This window comes from Leopardus geoffroyi, chromosome C2 (genome assembly GCF_018350155.1).
Source record: "Leopardus geoffroyi isolate Oge1 chromosome C2, O.geoffroyi_Oge1_pat1.0, whole genome shotgun sequence".
NCBI classification, from domain to species: domain Eukaryota; kingdom Metazoa; phylum Chordata; class Mammalia; order Carnivora; family Felidae; genus Leopardus; species Leopardus geoffroyi.
Window position 1 is genome coordinate 52,277,085 of NC_059333.1, and position 23,234 is coordinate 52,300,318.

At 35.8% G+C, this 23,234-nt stretch overlaps 1 long non-coding RNA gene across 1 annotated transcript in view; it reads right to left on the reverse strand.

Annotated features, from left to right (window-relative positions):
* Positions 1-23,234, reverse strand: part of LOC123610818 — a 137,114-nt gene that overhangs the window by 38,182 nt on the left and 75,698 nt on the right. Inside the window, exon 2 of the long non-coding RNA XR_006718302.1 lies at positions 564-637. This is a non-coding gene — a long non-coding RNA (uncharacterized LOC123610818). The remainder of the gene's footprint in view (positions 1-563; positions 638-23,234) is intronic.

Consider the following 23,234-nt stretch of genomic DNA (forward strand, 5'->3'; position numbering starts at 1 on the left):
TTCTTTATCCATTTACACAGATTTTTCTTTATAGAATTTAGTACCTGACTAAATTCTTGCCTTGTCTACTAGCACATGAGGTGGGGATGTAGTTTGGATCAGTGTTATATACCTAGCACTAGAACACAGCCTTGCACATAATATGTACTTATGAAATATTTGTTAAATGAATTTGTTAAATGAATATGGCCCCAGATCAACAGAATTGTGCTAAATTGGGCATATAAAAATATAATGCATTCTTTAAAATAGCATCTGAGAATATTTCCAGGTTTAATTTTGCTCTAGCTATTTATTAAAAGCAGCAGAGTTTGAATGTACTTATAATTGGATTTTCATTGCTTAAAGTTCCTATCTTTGATAAAACTTGTAAATAAAACACTAAATCAGTTGAGAATTATTTAATTCCTCTAAGTCTATACACTGTATACATTGCTTACTAAGCAGGAAACTTGGGCCAATGCTTTCAAATGTAAATACATGTTAGTCCTGCATTATCTTTTAATCACTTCTCACTAAGGAATTATATCCTTAGCTAGATATGGCAAGGCACATTATTTTACCTTGCTGTCTCAGCATCTTTTCTTTATCTTGGTTCCTCATGGTCTGCTGATCCTCATCTGTGTACCAAGTTAGTCTGCAATAGATTGATCATGTCAATGGCTCTTTCTCCTCATTGTAAATGGGTGTCTTAACTAGTCTGGAGAAGGAACATTAAGGTTGTTATCCTACAGAATTAAGACACCAGCCCTATGATCTACTCCTTCCCTAGCCTCCAGGATACCCCCTCCTCAGAGACTGTACATTTTTTGCACACTCTTTCTGGAATGATCTCCTTTCAGAAATCTTGCCTCACTTCTTCATTTTCCTTCTATCTTGGCTCATATGTGCCCTTCATATGCAGGAGGTTCCCAAAAACTCCATGTAAAATTGAAAATCATCCTCAATCCTAAAATGACCTCTAATCCCATTCCTAGTCTTATTTATCTCTTTAGCACTTACTGCCATCAGAAATGTTATTTTTTTTCTTATTTATTCTATCAGCACCTCAGAGAGAAAACTATATAAGTTCACAAATTTTTGTCTCTTTTTGTTTAACTCCTGTGTTCTCTGTGCCTACATAACTGCCTGGAATATGGTAAACAATGAATATATGTTTATTGAATAGAAGAATTTCCTTACTCAAATAAGGAATAAGATGCTTCCTAGAAGGATAGGCAGAAGCGATGGGGATGGAAGACTTTCCACAATGATGCTTCGACATATACATATATGTTTACTAGACTAGGGTACCCTGACAGAAGACAAACCATAAGGTGTATGGATAAAAAAACTTGTTATAAGGAGAGGTACAGTAAGTCATTCTAAGGAGGTGTGCAGGGAGCAACGACAAGGCTTGAGAACATGTTTCAGTGCCAAAGAGTGAGATTAACCATTAATGTAGTTCTGCTCTGGCATAAAGTCCCCCTACCCTTGGGTAGAGTAGTAGTACTACTTTGTTGTGTGAGTTGTTGAAAGAACTGCATCATACTTATGTCTGTGACGTTTGGAGCACTCATAAAAATTTGCTTTAAGAGCCAAAGCTTTGGTCTCATTTCATGGGGGCAGTATGATCAAGACAGGCCTTCACATCCACAGATGACATCTAATGACAATGACGGGTGGCAGAATTTAAACTCTATCAGCACTAGTTCTCAGAGGATGTAGCAGATTTACACTCTGCCACCACTTGGGTTTGGACTCATAAAGACAGGAATGTTGGGGCGCCTGGGTGGCTCAGTCGGTTAAGCGGCCAACTTCGGCTCAGGTCATGATCTCGCGGTCCGTGAGTTCAAGCCCCGCGTCGGGCTCTCTGCTGACAGCTCAGAGCCTGGAGCCTGTTTTGGATTCTGTGTCTCCCTCTCTCTGACCCTCCCCCATTCATGCTCTGTCTCTCTCTGTCTCAAAAGTAAATAAACATTAAAAACATTTTTTTTAAGAAGACAGGAATGTTATGGCCTGTAGCTACACTCCTGTGAAACTGAGATGCAGAGTGCACACCAGACAAACTGAAAAAAAAATCAACACTGACCATGGGCATATTGAGGCTCAAGTAATCTACACAAGCCCTCGAGGAAGAGTAACAAAGAAGGCAGGTTCTCCTTCCCATTTCTGAGCAGCTCCAATACAAATATATGTGATTGAAGCACAACAATCTGGTATTGGTTGCACTGGCTCTGGGCATTATTTATTTCAAGTTATCCCATATGTACAAGGTGGAAAGGTAGGTGGCCATATTGGCAGTGTTGCTGACACCAACCTTCTAACTGAGTGAGCACCACTGTGGAAATGTTAGAGACTCTTGACATGATTATCTTCGCTTGACAGCAATGAGCAACAATCAAAACAGAACTCTGAGCACTCGGGATTCCCAAAATTAAGGATTTCCAACCTTACTTAGGTTGCATGTGGTGGGGAACTCTGAAAAGAGTCTGTATTCCTTTAACCATGGGGAACATGGCAAATAACATTTTACATTTGGGGACCACAAATGTGGCCTCCAACTGAACACAGACACTTGAAACTCAGTACGAATTATAGTAAATTCTCAGGAATCTCTGCTTTAAATGTTTATATTTTAAACATGGAGTTTTTATTAACTGAATTCACATAACCTGGCTGCTGCAAGTACTAACACTCAACTGTACATATACAGGTAAAGTAGACTCTTAGAGAAATATGCCCTTCAATGTAGTACTGGAAAACATATGTTTTACCTGTCTCTTAAGAATGGCTGTAAAACATTGCCTGCCATAGTGGTGGTAATAGGAGGGCTTTAAAAATTCCCTGGTGTTTTTGGTTGGGAAATTAAAGCTATTAGGCAAGTAACATTACTCAGTCTTCCTCAGTGAACACAAATTATTACTGCAGTAGTTTCTATATCATAAGTATTCAATAATCTCACTGTGTGTAACAATGCTCAATTTGTTTCCTGGTTAACCATTTAATCCTATATTTGTTATCCTGGCATAGAAGAATGGACAATAATATTACTACCTTTTCCCTCCATATGGATTTATCTCCACGCTGAAAACTACATCACCACTATTAGCACTATAGCACCTCTGTAGCAAGCTAAGTCAATTTGTATCGGCAAAGCTAAGGATGCTCAACTCACAGATGCCTTTATAAGAGCATTCCAACTTGAATATGCTCTGGAGTGAATTTTAACCATTCAACCAAACTCTATTATTTCTAGGGATACAGAGAATATTCTCTTATTTCTTCTTACTCTAGTCCTGCCTGTATGAAGTCCAGCCTTTTGAAAATTAGGCCAGGAGTAAACTTGTATAGATAGCAGAAGACCCATGTATAGATAGCAGAAGACGTCAAGTTCAAAGGATTAGGTAAATCCAAGGGTTATTCTAAAAACTCTGAAGTCTAAAACACCAGAGAGAGTTTCATGTAGTCACGAAATCTGAGAAAATAGGATTCAGGATTCACCCTCATGGAGGTTCATAGGGTTGAACCTCTGTAATTATTGAGATATTTTAACTGAGTGATTAGAAGACAATAGTGAAGGCAGGAGGTCATTAAACAAAAGACTAGGACTACATCCATCCTGTAGCTTTTGCTTAAAAGTAAATTAAGACTTGGTGCCTAAATAGATTGGCCTGATTTAAAAGGCCAGATGCAAAGTAACATTCATATAGTTAGACATCTTTATACAGGTATTTGGTGCAGTAGCATCAAATGTTAACACACTGTTTTAATTACTGAAAATATATGCAAGCAATCATTCTTCATTACCTTGGCTTCATCTCTAAATGTGAAAAGATTAATAGGCTGGGTATGGGAAGAATTAGGAAATAGGTAAAGAACTCAAGTTAATCTCAAAAATGGAGAGGAAATTTCTGTTCATTCACTTTTTCCTTTTACTCAACAAAATGTTTTTGAATGTCTACCATTGTTAAGCAGAGGCATCTGTTACGCACTTGATTTGGCATTGTTTACTAACCTAGAAGTTTATAGTTTGATTTTAAACCCTGTTAAATAATCCAGACTTTTAAAAAGGGAGAAAAAAATAATTGTGAGAAAATAGGCCATATCAAAATATCGGGTACCTACCTACCTCTGTTTCTTTGAAAAAATGCCTATCAATTTATTTTTTGAAAAGAAGAAAATGATTAACATGTGAGTATTTAGAGTCTTGTTCCCTTTAATATCTGCTGAGGTATTGTCTGATTGACAATGACCAACCTTTCCTCCATATGTGTGTGCACCAACACACTCAAACTTTATCATCAAGAGTGGCCTGGAGGAGCCAAGATGGAGGAACAGCATGGAAGTTTGTTGTGTGTCTTGGGTCCATGAAATACAACCAGACCAACACTAAACCATCCTACACACATAAAAACTGATTGGAGGATTAACACAACAATCTGTACAACCTGAACCACAGAATTCAGCAGGTATGTGGTGTGGAGAGCTGAACTTGGAGAGTGAGAAGCCACAGCGGGAAGGGAGGTGCTTTCACGGGTGGAGAGAAGACAGAGATGGGGCGGGGGGAGAATATGGGAAAAGCACGCTTCCCCAAAAGCAGCTGGAGAGAAAGTAGAAAACTGAAAACAGCCACAGGAGTAAACTAAAAAGGGAGAAAGGAGAGGGTTTAAGTTACATTAAGACTGTAAACAAAGGGAGCGCAAAGGCTGCAACTCCACAGCTCAATACCTGGTGGTGCTCTGGTGGGAAGGGCAAATCCTCAGGAGCAAAGTGGGGTCCGGGAGGTTCTCTCCGGAACACGGGGAAAGCGGTTCCACTGCTGTAAGGACATTTAGTAGACACTGTTGAAGCCACCTGGTCCCAGCAGACACCAGAGAATGGCCACATTGGCTGGTGCTGAAACAAGGTTGTTAAGGGTGAAGCCTGGTGCCAGATGTGTGTTGTGATTTTCCATAAACCCTGAAACGCTGCTACTACACTGTCTCGTGAACTTTTTCTGGGGAGGGCTGGCACTCAGCCGCGGTCTTGGGCACCGGCAACAGCAGGGTCCACCAAGCATCCCTGGGTGCAGCCAACATTTGACCATTGCTCGGTGAGACCCTCCCACAAAGGAGCAGAACAGGTCAAAGCCGCAGTCCTTCAGAAGTAAGGGGCTGGGGAAAACAGCTGCATCTGAGACAAAACTCGGGACAGAGGTACTGCCTGGAGCCTGGTCACGGAGAGTGAAAAAGCGGGAGTGCACAAAAGCTGAACACAGAGGATGGGTGCGCGATTGCTGATCTGGGAGAACAGTCTGGGTAGCTGGGTGACGCCATCTCACACACGCGCATCACGCATGAGCTCCTGCGCATGCACATATGCACCTACGAGCTCTGCGACAATCCACCCCAGTAGGCTAGTAGTGCCATCTAGTGGAGAACGGAGCTGTTACACTGAGCCCCGCCCAACTGGGCCAATCTCGCTCCTCAAGAACACAAGTCTCACTGCCTACTTAGTTTGTGGAATATAACGCTACATAGCTACAAAGTCTGACTTCTAGGGGAAACGAAGAAATTTCAGTCCTACTTCAATCTGTTAGCAGGTCCATCTATTCAATGTTCTTTCTTTTTTCTCTCTCTTTTTTTCTCTTTTACAGTATTCTTTTTCTTGAATACAGAAATAGAAAAAATTCATTTTTATTTTCAATTTTTATTAAAGACATTTTTCTTTAATTTTTATTACTATGTTTTTTACTTGTGTGTAAATTTTTCAAATTCTATTTTCCTTAAATCATTATATTTTATTCTACTTCAGTGTATTCACCTTTTCAAATTTTCAAACGATTTCCTTTTTATTTTTTTACTTATTTTTCTTTTTTTCTATTTTTGATTTCTTTTCTTTTTCTTGAATGCAGAAAGAGAAAAACTTCATTTTTACGTTCAATTTCTATTAAAAATATTTTTTCTTTAATTTTTATTACTATATTTTTTGGTTTTATGTAAATTTTTTCAAATTCTATTTTACTTCCATCATTTTAGTTTAGTCTACTACAGTGTATTCACTTTTTCAAATTTTCAAATGATTTCCTTTTTTTCTCTTTTTTCTCTTTCGTTTCTTTTCATTTTCTTGAATGCAGAAAGAGAAAAAAATCATTTTTATTTTTAACTTTTATTAAAAATATATTTTCTTAATTTTTTCTTCTAAATTATTTTCTTTTCTGTAAACTTTTTCAACTTCTATTTTACTCCCATCATCTCATTTTAGTCTACTTCAGTGTATTCATTTTTTCAAATTCTCAAATGACTTCTTTTTTTTCTTTCCCACTTTTTTTCTCTAATCTGTCAAAACACTTTCAACACCTAGACCCAAAACACACCTAGGATCTAGCATCATTTATTTGATTTTGTGTGTGTCTGTGCGTAATTTTTTAATTTTAATATTTTTTTAATTTTAATATTTTTTAATTTCAATTTTTCTACCTCATTAATTCCTTTTCTCCCTTCAAAATGACAAAACGAAGGAATTCATCCCAAAAGAAAGAGCACGAAGAAAGGACAACCAGGGATTTAACCAACACAGATACAAGCAAGATGTTTGAACCAGAGTTTAGAATCACGATAATAAGAATACTAGCTGGAGTCAAAAATAGGTTATAATCCCTTTCTGCAGAGATAAAAGAAGTAAAAAATAGATGGGATGAAGTAAAAAAATGCTATAACTGAGCTACAATCATGGATGGATGGATGCTGCGGCCGCAAGGATGGACAAGGAAGAACAGAGAATCAGCAATATAGAGGACAAACTTATAGAGAATAATGAAGCAGAAAAAAAGAGGGAGATTAATGCAAAAGAGCACGATTTAAGAATTAGAGAAATCAGTGACTCATTAAAAAGGAACAACATCAGAATCATAGGGGTCCCAGAAGAGGAAGAGAGAGAAATAGGGGTAGAAGTATTATGTGAGCAAATCATAGCAGAAAACTTTCCTTACCTGGGGAAAGACACAGACATCAAAATCCAGGAAGCACAGAGTACCCTCCATTAGATTCAACAAAAACCAACCATCAACAAGGCATATCATAGTCAAATTTACAAAATACTCAGGCAAGGAGAGAATCATGAAAGCAGCAAGGGAAAAATAGTCCCTAACCTACAAGAGAAGACAGGTCAGATTTGCAGCAGACCTATCCAAAGAAACTTGGCAGGCCAGAAAGGAGTGGCAGGATATATTCAATATGCTGAAACAGAAAAATATGCAGCCAAGAATTCTTTATCCAGCAAGGCTGTCATTCAAAATAGAAGGAGAGATAAAAAGTTTCCCACACAAACAAAAATTAAAGGAGTTTGTGACCACTAAACCAGCCCTGCCATAAATTTTAAGGGGTATTCTCAGAGGGGAGAAAATATGAATAAATATACATATATATATGTATATATATATATTTACAGATGAATATAGATCATGAATATATATATATTCATCAAAAGATGAATATATATATATTCATGAATATATATATATTCATGAATATATATATATATTTACAGATGAATATAGATCATGAATATATATATTCATCAAAAGATATATATATATTTATATTTATATATTTATATATAACAAAAGCAACAAAGATTAGAAAGGACCAGAGAACAGCACCAGAAACTCCAACTCTACAAGCATCATAATGGCACATAATTCATATTTTTCAGTATTCACTCTAAAAGTCAATGGATTCAATGCTCCAATCAAAAGACATAGGGTAACAGAATGGATAAGAAAACAAGATCCATCTATATGCTGTTTACAAGAGACCGACTTTAGACTTAAAGACACCTTCAGATTGAAAATAAGGGGATGGAGAACCATCTATCATGCTAATGGTCAACAAAAGACAGCCAGAGTAGCCATACTTAGACAAGCTAGAGTTTAAAATAAAGACTGTATCAAGAGATGCAGAAAGGCATTATATCATAATCAAGGGGTCTGTCCCCCAAGAAGACCTAACAATAGTAAACATTTATGCACCAAATGTGGCAGAACCCAAATATATAAATCAGTTAATCACAGATATAAAGAAACTCATCGATAGTGATACCATTGTAGTAGGAGACTTCAACACCCCACTCAAAGCAATGGACAGATCATCTAATCAAAAAATCAGTAAGGAAACAATGGCTTTGAATGACACACTGGACCAGATGGACTTAACAGATATATTCAGAACAATTCATCCTAAAGCAGCAGAATATACATTCTTCTCCAGTGCACATGGAACGTTCTCCAGAATAGACCACATTAGCACACAGATCAGTCCTCAAGAAGTAAAAATGATCGAGATCATACCGTGCATATTTTCAGAGTACAACGCTATGAAACTCGAAATCAACCACAAGAAAAAATTTGGAAAGGTAATAAATATTTGGAGACTGAAGAACATCCTCCTAAAGAATGAATGGGCTAACCAAGCAATTAAAAAGGAAATTAAAAAGTATATGGAAGTCAATGAAAATGATAACACCACAACCCAAAACCTCTGGGACACAGCAAAGGTGGTCATAGAAGGAGAGTATATAGCAATCCAGGCCTTCCTAAAGAAGGAAGGAAGATCTCAGATACACAACCTAACCTTATGCCTTAAGGAGCTGGAAAAAGAACAGCAAATAAAACCCCAAACCAGCAGAAGCCAGGAAATAATAAAGATTAGAGCAGAAATTAATGCTATTGAAACCAAAAAAACTGCAGAACAGATCAATGAAACCAGAAGATGGTTCTTTGAAAGAATTATCAAAATTGATAAACCACTAGGCAGTTTGATCAAAAAGAAAAAGGAAAGGACCCAAGTAAATAAAATCAAGAATGAAAGAGAGATCACAACCAACACAGCAGAAATAAAAACAATGATAAGAGAATATTATGAGCAATTATATGCCAATAAAATGGGTAATCTGGAAGAAATGGACAAATTCCTAGAAACATATACACTACCAAAACTGAAAGAGGAAGAAATAGAAAATTTGAACAGACCCATAACCAGTAAGGAAATAAAAGTAGTAATCAAAAACAAAAGTCCAGGGCCAGATGGCTTCCAGGGGAATTCTACCAAACATTTAAGGAAGAGTTAACACCTATTCTCTTGAAGCTGTTCCAAAAAATAGAAATGGAAGGAAAACTTCCAAACTCTTTCTATGAAGCCAGCATTACCTTGATTCCAAATCTAGACAGAGACCCCACTAAAAAGGAGAATTATAGACCAATTTCTCTAATGAACGTCAATGCAAAAATCCTCGACAAGATATTAGCCAACCAGATCCAACAATACATTAAAAAAATGATTCAACATGACCAAGTGGGATTTATACCTGGGATGCAAGTCTGGTTCAATATCCACAAAACAATCAATGTGATTCATCACATCAATAAAAGAAAGGACAAGAACCATATGATCCTCTCAATAGAAGCTGAGAAAGCATTTGACAAAATACAACATCCTTTCTTTATAAAAACCCTTAAGAAAATATGGAACAGAAGAAGCATACCTCAATATGATAAAAGCCATATATGAATGACCCAACGCTAATATCATCTTCAATGGGGAAAAACTGAGAGCTTTCCCCCTAATGTCAGGAACAAGACAGGGATATCCACTCTTGCCACTGTTATTCGACATAGTATTGGAAATCTTAGCTTCTGCAATCAGACAACACAAAGAAATAAAAGGCATCCAAATAGGCCAGGAGGAGGTCAAACTTTCACTCTTCACAGATGACATGATACTCTTCACAAATGACATGACATGATACTCTTTTGGGAAAACCCAAAAGATGCCACCAAAAACTGCTAGAATTGATTCATGAATTCAGCAAAGTTTCAGGATATAAAATCAACACACAGAAATCGGTTACATTCCTATATACCAACAATGAAGCAACAGAAAGAGAAATCAAGGAATCCATCCCATTTACAGTTGCACCAAAAACCATAAAATACCTAGGAATAAATCTAAGCAAAGTGGTGGAAAATCTATAGAAACTGAAAACTATAGAAAGCTTATGAAAGAAATTGAAGAAGACACCAAAAAATGGAAAAAGATTCCATGCTCCTGGATAAGAAGAACAAATATTGTTAAAATGTTGATACTACCCAAAGCAATCTACATATTCAATGCAATCCCTATCAAAATAACACCAGCATTCTTCACAGAGCTTGAACAAATAATCCTAAAATTTGTATGGAACCAGAAAAGACCCTGAATAGCCAAAGCGATCTTGAAAAAGAAAACCAAAGCAGGAGGTATCACAATCCCAGACTTCAAGCTACACTACAAAACTATAACCATCAAGACAGTATGGTGCTGGCACAAGAACAGACACTCAGATCAATGGAACAGAAGAGAGAACCCAGAAGTGGACCAACAAACGTATGGCCAGCTAATCTTTGACAAAGCAGGAAAGAATATCCAATGGAATAAAGCCAGTCTCTTCAGCAAGTGGTGCTGGGAAAACTGGACAGCGACATGCAGAAGAATGAACCTGGACCACTTTCTTACACCATACACAAAAATAAACTCAAAATGGATGAAAGATCAAAATGTAAGACAGGAAGCCATCAAAATCCTTAAGGAGAAAACAGGCAAAAACCTCTTTGATCTTGGCTGCAGCAACTTCTTATTCAATATGTCTCCAGAGGTAAGGGAAACAAAAGTAAAAATGAACTACTGGGACCTCGTCAAAATAAAAACCTTCTGCACAGCGAAGAAAACAATCAGCAAAACTAAAAGGCAACTGACAGAATGGAAGAAGTTATTTGCAAATGACATATCAGATAAAGGGTTACTATCCAAAATCTACAAAGAACTTATCAAACTCATTACCCAAAAAACAAATAATCCAGTGAAGAAATGGGCAAAAGACATAAATAGACACTTCTCCAAAGAAGATATCCAGATAGATAGCCAACCAACATATGAAAAAATGCTCAACATCACTCATTTTATTTTTTATTTTTTTAAATTTACATCCAAATTAGTTAGCATATAGTGCAACAATGATTTCAAGAGTAGATTCCTTAGTGCCCCTTACCCATTTAGCCCATCCCCCCTCCCACAACCCCTCCAGTAACCCTCATTTTGTTCTCCATATTTATGAGTCTCTTTTGTTTTGTCCCCCTCCCTGTTTTTATATTATTTTTGTTTCCCTTCCCTTATGTTCATCCATTTTGTCTCTTAAAGTCCTCATATGAGTGAAGTTATATGATTTTTGTCTTTCTCTGACTGACTAATTTCACTTAGCATAATAGCCTCCAGTTCCATCCACGTAGTTGCAAATGGCAAGATTTCATTCTTTTTGATTGCCGAGTAATACTCTATTGTATATATACACCACTTCTTCTTTATCCATTCATCCATCGATGGACATTTGGGTTGTTTCCATATTTTGGCTATTGTTGACAGTGCTGCTATAAACATGGGGGTGCATGTGTCCCTTTGAAACAGCATACTTGTATTCCTTGGATAAGTACCTAGTAGTTTTTCCCTTGTTGCTTTCATGATTCTCTCCTTGCCGGAGTATTTTGTAAATTTGACTATGATATGCTTTGTTGATGGTTGGTTTTTGTTGAATCTAATGGGGGTCCTCTGTGCTTCCTGGATTTTGATGTCTGTGTCTTTCCCCAGGTTAGGAAAGATTTCCGCTATGATTTTGCTCACATAACACTTCTACCCCTATTTCTCTCTCTTCCTCTTCTGGGACCCCTATGATTCTGATGTTGTTCCTTTTTAATGAGTCACTGATTTCTCTAATTCTTAAATCGTGCTCTTTTGCATTAATCTCCCTCTTTTTTTCTGCTTCATTATTCTCTATAAGTTTGTCCTCTATATTGCTGATTCTCTGTTCTTCCTTGTCCATCCTTGCGGCCGCAGCATCCATCCATCCATGATTGTAGCTCAGTTATAGCATTTTTTTACTTCATCCCATCTATTTTTTACTTCTTTTATCTCTGCAGAAAGGGATTATAACCTATTTTTGACTCCAGCTAGTATTCTTATTATCGTGATTCTAAACTCTGGTTCAAACATCTTGCTTGTATCTGTGTTGGTTAAATCCCTGGTTGTCCTTTCTTCGTGCTCTTTCTTTTGGGATGAATTCCTTCGTTTTGTCATTTTGAAGGGAGAAAAGGAATTAATGAGGTAGAAAAATTGAAATTAAAAAATATTAAAATTAAAAAAATATTAAAATTAAAAAAATATTAAAATTAAAAAATTACGCACAGACACACACAAAATCAAATAAATGATGCTAGATCCTAGGTGTGTTTTGGGTCTAGGTGTTGAAAGTGTTTTGACAGATTAGAGAAAAAAAGTGGGAAAGAAAAAAAGAAATCATTTGAGAATTTGAAAAAATGAATACACTGAAGTAGACTAAAATGAGATGATGGGAGTAAAATAGAAGTTGAAAAAGTTTACAGAAAAGAAAATAATTTAGAAGAAAAAATTAAGAAAATATATTTTTAATAAAAGTTAAAAATAAAAATGATCTTTTTCTCTTTCTGTATTCAAGAAAATGAAAAGAAACGAAAGAGAAAAAATAGAAAAAAAAGGAAATCATTTGCAAATTTGAAAAAGTGAATACACTGTAATAAACTAAAGTAAAATGATGGAAGTAAAATAGAATTTGAAAAAATTTACATAAAACCAAAAAATATAGTAATAAAAATTAAAGAAAAAATATTTTTAATAGAAATTGAACGTAAAAATGAAGTTTTTCTCTTTCTGCATTTAAGAAAAAGAAAAGAAACTAAGAAGAGAAAAAAGAAAAAGAAAAAAGAAAAGGAAATCATTTGAAAATTTGAATAGGTGAATACACTGAAGTAGAATGATGGAAGTAAGATAGATTTTGAAAAAATTTACACACAAGTAAAAATATAGTAATAAAAATTAAAGAAAAATGTTTTTAATAAAAATTGAAAATAAAAATGAATTTTTTCTATTTCTGTATTCAAGAAAAAGAATACTGTAAAAGAGAAAAAAAGAGAGAAAAAAAAGAAAGAACATTGAATAGATGGACCTGCTAACAGATTGAAGTAGGACTGAAATTTCTTCGTTTCCCCTAGAAGTCAGACTTTGTAGCTATGTAGTGTTATATTCCATAAACTAAGTAGGCGGTGAGACTTGTGTTCTTGACGAGCGAGGTTGGCCCAGTTGGGCGGGGCTCCGAGTAATAGCTCTGTTCTCCACTAGATGGCACTACTAGCCTACTGGGGTGGATTGTTGCAGTGCTTGTAGGTGCGTATACGCATGCGCAGGAGCGGTGAAAATGGTGTCACCCAGCTACACAGTCTCTAGTATGGGAACTGTTCTCTCTGATCAGCAATACCACACCCGTCCTCTGTCTTCAGCTTTCGTCCACTCCCTGCTTTTTCACTCTCTGTGACCAGGCCCCAGGCAGTACCTCTCTCCCGAGTTTTGTCTCAGATGCAGCTGTTTTCCCTGGCCCCTTACTTCTGAAGGACTGTGGCTTTGACTCGTTCTGCTCCTTTGCAGGAGGGTCACACCGAGCAATGGTCGAATGTTGACGGCACCCAGGAACACTCGCTAAACCCTGCTGCTGCTGGTGCCCTGAGACTGTGGCCAGGTGCCAGTCTGCCCCAGAAAAAGTTCACGAGACAGTGTAGTAGCAGCGTTTCAGGGTTTATGGAAAATCACAACACACATCTGGCACCAGGCTTCACCCCCAATGATCTGTTCCAGCACCAGCAAATGTTCTCTGGGGTCTGCTGGGACCAGGTGTCTTCAACAAGTGTTCTTCCAGCAGTGGAACTGCTTTTCCCCGTGTGGTCTGAGAACCTCCCGGACCCTCTCTGCTCCTGGGGATTCGTCCTTCCCACCAGAGCACTGCCAGGTACGGAGCTACAGAGTTGCAGCCTTTGCACTCCTCTTGTTTACAGTGTTAATGGACTTTAAACCCTCTCCTTTCTCCTTTCTCCCTTTTTAGTTTAGTCCCTGTGGATGTTTTCAATTTTCCATGTTCTCTCCAGCTGCTTTGGGGAGGGATGCTTTTCCTGTATTCTCCCCCCACCACTCCATCCTCTGTCTGTGAAAGCACCTCCCTCCCCAGCACAGCTTCCCGTTCCCCAAGTTCAGCTCTCCACGCTGTGTACCTGCTTAATTCTGTGGTTCAGGTTGTGAAGATTGTTGTGTTAATCCTCCAATCAGTGTTCTAGGTGTGCAAGATGGTTTAGTGTTGGTCTGGCTGTATTTCTTGGACACGAGGCACACAAAAAACTTCCATGCTATTCTGCCATCTTGGTTCCTCCCTATTGTCTTTGTTTCTTAACTGAAAATGTACAACATAAATAAATTTAAAAATAAATCTAGTCATCTATACATAAAATAGTCTAGTTTAAAGGTTTTGATATATATGCCTTAGAAAGAAGGGAAATGGTATATAGATAGTAAAGCTGCTAAGATGTTCCACCAGCTGGTGACATTTTAACAATCTTGTAAATGAAAAAATGTACAATGCTTCAAATTTACTTTAAGATTGCAAATAAGAATCTGGAAAATAATTTTATCAAAAAAGTGACTTATAACATATAAAGAATATATCATATTTATAGGTACTAGACATTTGTAAGTTTGGTTTTTATACAATCCAAAATTTCCTGTGTTACTACCTGCATGCTTTTGTCTTCTACACACAGAATTCAGAATTTTGTACCAGCAGACAAACCAACATTTCAGGATTTACCATCTTTGATTTTGCTGTATTGTTTTTAAAGTGAATATAAAACAGTAGAAAAGAATGTGTTGTGCTAAGAATAAAAGGCAAATCTCTTAACTTTAATGTAATTGAGATAATGATTGCAATCATTGTATATGCCAATGTGAAAATCATTAGGTGTGAAAAAACTTCAGTCATAAGACTTCAGCTTGTCAAGTGTGGATTTAAATGTGAATTAAAAGATCAGAATTAAAGCACAGGTATGAAATCCTGGATACATCATCAAAGACCCTAAGAGATGAGATATAATTAAGGAAATTACAATATTTTTAGTCATCTCAGTAAAGAATCTTTTTTGTGTAACATGTAAATACAATATTCCCCCTTGTCCATAGTTTCACTTTCCCTGGTTTCATTTATCTGTAGTCCACTGTGGTCAGGAAGTAGATGATCCTCCTGACGTGTTGTCAGAAGATCAATAGCAGTCTTAACACTATGCCGTGATGTCTACGTCATCATTCACCTCACTTCACCTCATCTAGGGGGTATTTTATCATCATCATCGCAATAAGAATGGTGAGTACAGTCCAACAAGATATTCTGAGAGAGTCTAATGGAGAAAGGGGACTATTATATATTTTCTAACTTCTATTTAAGTTGCCCTTACATTTGCAAATTGGCTCATGATACAGAGCGATAGAAGGAATAATCAGTCAAATCCTTATCTTTCTGATTCCAACAATCAGGCATTTCCCTCTAAACCATTCTTTTTTCTATAGATGCAAAACATTTTATTCAAGATCTAAATTTCAAGACTCTAGCCAACTTCAAGAAGAATCAATGAAATTGGGAGTGAATGTCAAATCTGAAGAAATTCGCCAAGTTATTTAATCCATATTATCTGATTTTGTGACTAAAAATTTTAAAAATCAAAAGATATGAAGGCTAGAGTAACATGCTTTTACTCTCAACCTGATTCTTCAATAGCAACTACTTGGGTTTTCACCAGCATGAAAGTGCAATTGGAACGAGATGTACTTTCAAGTCTTTGTTTCCTTCTCTTATGCTTGTTTCTATCTATGTGTCCAGGGAATCCAGCATCTGTTGCCAGTTAAGCTCATCAGCACTCTTCCATAGGTTCCCTGCCGCTTCACTCACTCTTTATAGTGTATCAGCAGGGGCCTATGGCTGCTTGGGATGTCATTTTAAGCTCCTCCCTGTCAGTGTCCAATGGGATCCATATGTGAGCCTGAGCACATATGCACATCATGGTTTGGATGCCATGACAACTAGTGGATGACAGTCATTAAGAACACAGAATAGTTGGGGCACCTGGGTGGCTCAGTCATTCAAACGTCCAAAATTGGCTTAGGTCATGATTTCATAGTTTGTGAGTTTGAGCCCCACATCGGGCTCTGTGCTGACAGCTCAGAGCCTGGAGCATGCTTCAGACTCTGTGTCTTCCTCTTTTTCTGCCCCTCCCCCGATTGTGCTCTGTCTCCCTCTCTCAAAAATAAATAAACACGAAAAAAAATTTTTAAAGAATAACACAGAATAGTTGGAACATTTGCACATTTTCATGACTGCCAGTTGAGAGATTTAAATGCTGTTTTCCAAACCATATGTACAGCCATTAGGGGTCATCAGGATATAGCATTTTAGATGGACATGGAAAATACTTTTTACTTTGCAGTTTTAGAAATATTTGAGCTTTGGGCTTTTCATAAACGACTTTTATGATGTTTAAGTATGTTCCTTCTATCCCGACTTTCTTGAGGGTTTTTCTTAAGAAAGGATGCTGAATTTCATCAGATGCTTTTTCTGCATCGATTGACAGGATCATATGGTTCTTTTCTTTTCTTTTATTAATGTGATGTAGCACATTGATTAATTTGTGAATGTTGAACCAACGCTGCAGCCCAAGAATGAATCCCACTTGATCATGGTGAATAATTCTTTTCATATACTGTTGAATTTTTTTGCTAGTATCTTATCAAGAATTTTTGCACCCATATTCATCAGGGATATTGGCCTGTAGTTCTATTTTTTATAGCTGTACTTTCAACAATAGCCAAATTGTGGAAAGAGCCTAAATGTCCATCAACTGATGAATGGATAAAGAAATTGTGGTTTATATACACAATGGAGTACTATGTGGCAATGAGAAAGAATGAAATATGGCCTTTTGTAGCAATGTGGATGGAACTGGAGAGTGTGATGCTAAGTGAAATAAGTCATACAGAGAAAGACAGATACCATATGTTTTCACCCTTATGTGGATCCTGAGAAACTTAACAGAAGACTATTGGAGAGGGGAAGGAAAAAAAAAGTTAGAGAGGGAGGGACCCAAACCATAAGAGACTCTTAAAAACTGAGAACAATCTGAGGGCTGATGGGGGCTGGGAGGGTGGGGAGGCTGGGTGATGGGTATTGAGGAGGGCACCTGTTAGGATGAGCACTGGGTGTTGTATGGAAACCAGTTTGACAATAAATTTCATATTTAAAAAAAAAGAAATATTTGAGAAGTAATGTATGTATTCTGGGTTCTGTTGCATGTGCTCTAAACATTTAAATATTCTCATGTAATATTTAGGTTTGCATGTTATAGGATAACTCTATTTTCAATTTGCTCTCTGTTATTTCATACACCACATGAAAAACTGTATATATACTTGGAAATATTTTTAAAAGGTTCACATAACTTTCTCCAATTCAAATTTAGATCATTTAACTAACCTAGAGATATTTGAATCTATTGCTTTTGAAATTTACATAAAAATAAGGCACTGACTAGATGTTATCCAATCAAATAGGGGCAAAATTATAATTGATGCTGGCATTTTTAATGTAATGATTTTTTAGAAATTATCTTTTTCTGATAATTTTATCTTTGTCATTCACAATGAAGCACAAACTAGGTCTGGATTATAAAACATGATATGTGATCAATATAACCATGTAAACAAATAGTCAATATCCACCCATTGTTAAATATGTATATTCATGTATGTATGTGTGCTTATATATATATATATGTATATATACATTTAAATTTGGATTAATATAATTATAGATATAAAATAATATTGTGTAATATCTTTTCCAGCCTTATTGAGGTATAAATGACAAAGAAAAATTATATATATTTAAGGTATATAATGTGATAGTTCGATATACATATATTCTGTGATAATTATTGCCACAATCGAGATAATTAATACATCATCATGTTACATAGTTACCTTTGTGTGTGTGTGTGTGTGTGTGTGTGTGTGTGTGTGTGTCTGCATCTGCGTCTGTATGTGTGGTAAAAACACTCAGATCTATGCTCAGCAAATTTCAATATATAATAGAGTATTATCAACTGTAGCCGCTATGATGTCTATTACATCCCCAGGAATTATTCATCTTGGAGCTAAAGTTTAGATATTTGACCAACTTCTTCTCGTTTTCCCCACTCCTCCACCCTCTTTAACCACCATTCTTTTCTCTGGTTCTTACTTCAACTTTTTAAGATTCCACATGTAAGTAACATCATATAATTTTTGTCTTTCTCTGGTTTATTTCTTTAGCATAATATCTTCCAGGTTCATCCATGTTGTCAACAATGGCAGGATTTCTTCATTTTTATGGCTGAATAATATTCCAGTCTACATATATATACCACATTATCTTTATCCATTTATCTGTTGATTGACACTTAGGTTATTTTCATATCTTAGATAATTTGTGAACATGGGGGTGATGATATCTTTTTGAGGTAGTGATTTCATTTCATTTGAATATAAACCCAACAGTGGGATTGCTGGATTATTTTGTATTTCTATTTTTAATATTTTGAGGAACCTCCATACTATTTTCCACAGTGGTTATACAAGTTTACATTCTTACCAACTGTGCACAAGGGTTCCCTTTTCTCTACATCCTTGCCAACACTTGCTATCTTGTCTTTTTGATAACAGCCATGCTAACAGGTGTAAGGTGATTATCTCATTATGGTTTTGATTTGTGTTTCACTAATGGTTAGTGGTGTTGAACCCCTTTTCATGCACCTGTTGTCCATTTTTATGTCTTCTTTGAGAAAACGCGTATTCAGGCCGTTTCCCCATTTTTTAATGGGCGTATATGGTTTTTTGCTCATTAAGTTATATAAGTTCCTTGTATTTTTGGATATTCACATCTCATTGGAATGTGGCTTGCAAATATTTCTCTCAATCCATAATTTGCCTTTTCATTTTGTTGGTTGTTTCCTTTGCGATACAGAGCTTTTATTTTGATGCCCTATATGTTTATTTTTCCTTTAATGCCTACATCTTGGTGTCGTATCCAAAACATCAGAGCCAAGGAGATTTTCTCCCATGTTTTCTTTATAATACCTTAATGAACAAAATAGGTTTTGAAGATAAAGAAGCCAAATGTAGGGAAAGATAGATTTTTAAAATCCTAATTGCTTTCAAATGTATTTGTTTATGGTCTTCTCATTTGAGAGGGAGAAGTAGCACATTAAAGATTCTCTCACCACCTTTTAAAATGATATCCATAGAACCTTCTTTAAACTCTCAAAAATTTTTTAGAATGAAGCTGATAATGAATAAGTATATGAATATAATAGTTGGCATGGTTATTAGATTAATTGGATACATATCCATTTCTAAGAGAAAAATCAAAGAAAGGAATTTCATTTATGCTAAAAAATATATTAAAAACTGAAAGTAGTCTCAATAAAATAATCACTGTCAGAAAGAAAGTTTGCTACAACTATGCTTAACTATATTAACTGTTAAATATTTGCAATTTTCTAAACGGATAATATAAATAGAATCACCAAAAATATACTGGTGGACCCATTAATATTAATGTTTTGTTCTACGAAAAGTAAATATCTTATAACCCATAATGATGATTATTTAATGGTTTAAATTGTTTGATAAGCCTTGAATTTAAATTCTAACATGTGCACTGAAAAATTACCCAAGTGTTTGAAATAAAACAACTTACTTCTGAGAAAATTTCAGTCTTGTTTGGGGCACATATTTTCCCCACACCTATGCATATTTTAGGTGGTCTCTTCATCATAACATAAACAATGTTGTCATTTTAATATCAAGTTCGTAGAATAAATGGTCCCTCTTTAACCAATTTCTCTTTAGGACAGTGCCAAAGAATTCAATAATACAATGATTGACATTCACCACATGCTCTCTCTGATATTTGAGAAAGTTCATCTAAAAGATATGCTAAATTTCCATTTCTCTAGGCCAGAGCTATATTTCTATATTATTACATCTGGTCTGTATTATCTTGCTCCCCTACACACACACAGTTATGCCTTCACTGCCAAGATGTAAAGCTATGTCTTCAGCTTTTCTTTCACTCTACTTTACTAGAAACATCACTTTAAAGGTTCATATCTTTTGTAATCCCGCTGTCAAAGATATTTGGATATTAAATTATATTATATTTATTGTAGAACCAGCTGTATGATTGATTTCTCTTGAAACTTAGTATTAGAAAAAATCTGGTCTCCGAAAATGAAATTGTACCTCTTTATTATAGAAGAATTATACATAGCTTCTGTGTGCGTGTATATATGTGTGTGTGTGTGTTTTACTCTGTATTCTGAGAGCTAAATTCAATATTCAATGGATATAACTAACCATTCTGGTTACTGGTACAATGATCTTTCTTCTTTCTCTGAGGTAGTGGCCCCCAACATGTCTGGGCCTGTTCATCCTTTGTGAACACTATCAAAGTCATGAAGCCACTCCCCTGATTAATGAAAACCTACACATCAAATTGAACATAAACTTTCAGGGATTTCAATGATCCTAACTATGGATGCTGGGTTAAGATCTCCTTTTTTAAAGGATTTCTTTTTTACTTCTTTTTTTTTAATCTTCACAGTACTGATTTTGATCTTATAAAGTTATTTAGAACTTCTTTAGTAAAAAATGAGGTACAAATTATAAATTAAAATAAATTCACTATTAAAATAAACAGGACTATTAATATAATAATATTATTAAAATAATAACTTACTAATTAATCTCAAACAGCATTAATAAAGTCAGATTTATACTATTTTCCCCTTCCTTCTTTTTGCTAAGGGTAGGTAATAAACAGAAACCCAAGGTTTTATATACCAAATACTGAATATTAACATTATATCACTTCACACCTCTCATTCAAGCTGTAAAACTCTGGTTATGCCACACAATAGGATCTGGATTCCTTGACTGTTCACTGTGCACCTTGATTTGGATGGACCCTAAGTATCATTTCCAGGGCCCAGAGTTAGAAGCCAATGCTTGATTATAAACTGAAAATTAGATGCAAACAATCTCCTTGAAAACATCATCATAGCTCATAATATGTTTTGTTATTCCCTTTAATACATCGAAATGCTCTACAGTCACAGGTATTTATAACCACTCTCTGCTTCTCAGTTGGAAGTGTTATGGCAAGTGGTGATTTTTTTTTTAAGTAGCTCCCTGATTTAAATATTTCATGTAGAGTCCAATTCACATCTTTAGGAAATACTTGAAAAAATATTATTTGCCATTTTGGATTTTTAAAAAGAAGAAAAATTAAAATTCCGTGTGAAAAGCCAAAAAACAAAAAAGGCCACCCACTCCACCCTAACATATGCAACACAGTATGTGAGGACGCAGTAAGGGAGAACAAAATAGCTTCTCAAAACATCATTCACATATTAAAGTTCTCCGTATTCATCTCTGCACATCTAATACAAATAAAATAAAGTAACCATTTTTTATAATTCTTTCTCTTTTAGTCACACTTTTTTCTATCACCATATTTTGCAGAGCTGATACTCATGTTATTGAATATTTCCTAAAACATTATGAAGTAAATCCAAAGTAGAGACTGATCATCTAATGGAAGTGCTCCTGGTTCTTCCTATATTAGTTCCTAAGGCTGCTGTAAAAAATCTTCAGAAACTGAGAGGTTTAAAACAGCAGAAGTGTATTCTCACAGTTCTGGAGGCCAGAAGTCCAAAATCCAGGTGTCAGTGAAGTTGGCGGGCTCTGGAGATTCTGAGAGAGAAACTGTTCTCTGACTTTCTCTTAGCTCCTGGTGGTTGAGGGCAACCTTTGATGTTTCTTGGCTTGGGGTTAAGTACCTCCAATGTCTGCCTTCATCTTCATAGGACCTTTAATTTGTTACTCTGTGAGCTTCAAATCTACCTTTCCTTTATTTTATAAGGACCCCAGTCATTGAATTTGAATCTAGGATGATCTCATCTCAAGATCCCTTAACTTAATTACTGTACAAAGATGTTTATTCCAAATAAGGTCACATTCTGAGTTTCTTCGTGGACATGAATTTTGGGGAGACAGTATTCAAACTACTACATCCAACTTAGAAATTATCTCTAAAATATAATTTAGCATCACCTGTTCTTTTTCCTTATGGTGCTGTTACTGACTCTGTCAGACACTGCTGTAATAGTTAACTTTTAAAATAGCCTTCGTCTGTCACTTCAAAATCTTCTAAAAAGCTATTTTTTAAAGGCATTCATTCTTGTTCTTTTTACCAAAGCAATAAATGTTCATCATTGAAAATTTGGAAAATATGGAAAAGCATGAAGGAGAAAATGAAAACCACATGCAATTTCAGAGCTAAAGATTTTTAATATGTTTTAAGTAAATGCTTTTACTAGTTTGTGCAAACATCCATATGCATTTCTTACGAGGGTGAAATCATACCAGGCATATTTTTCACATAACAATTTAAATTATCTTAAATACCATTCCATTTCAGACTAAGAATATGTAGTTTTGTTATGTCACGATTAGATACTACAAACCTTAATAGGCTATAAGCAATCCTGCAATAAATAACCCTCCTTGAGAGAGCTGACTGCTAAGGCATGAGGACCCCAGGAGAAAAACTTTCTTTGAGGTATATCATCTGAATGCAGGAGCTGAAGGGCATAATGGGAATTTAATCAAGAAGTCTGTCATCCATGTAAAGAATGCACTGTGGGAGCCCTTAATGAGAGGACTCATTGAAGAGTAAACAAAAATACCCCACAAGACATATGGGCACCTGGCACACAAAAGAGTACCTATTACAAGATTCCAATACCACCAATCACCTTTCCCTGCTAATACTCCTTACTCGTTCCCTGTTGTGAAGGAGTTGGAAGGAGTCGAGCAAAAGTGGACAGAAGTAGAACAGATAGTAGACCGTTCACCATTCTGAGTGCATTTGTAGGAGAAGACTAAGTAGAATTGGTGAGAGGAGTAAAAGGTTTGACTTACATAGAAGTAGATTTTTTTATTACACAGAAATGAGATGGGTTTAGCTCCCTAAATGATCCCAAAGTACTGAGATCTGCAAAAGAGTTTGCTAAAGGAGGAAGAAGGAAGATACAACAGAAACAATTGAAAAATCATTAGGGAAAGAGATATTCCTAATTGTATCCTTCTGATTTCAGCTTCTTCAAGGAACAGGGAAAAGAATAGTTGTGCTTTTATTTTTCTTCTTACTTCCAGATGAATTACAGAATCAGTATGCCAAATTCCAAG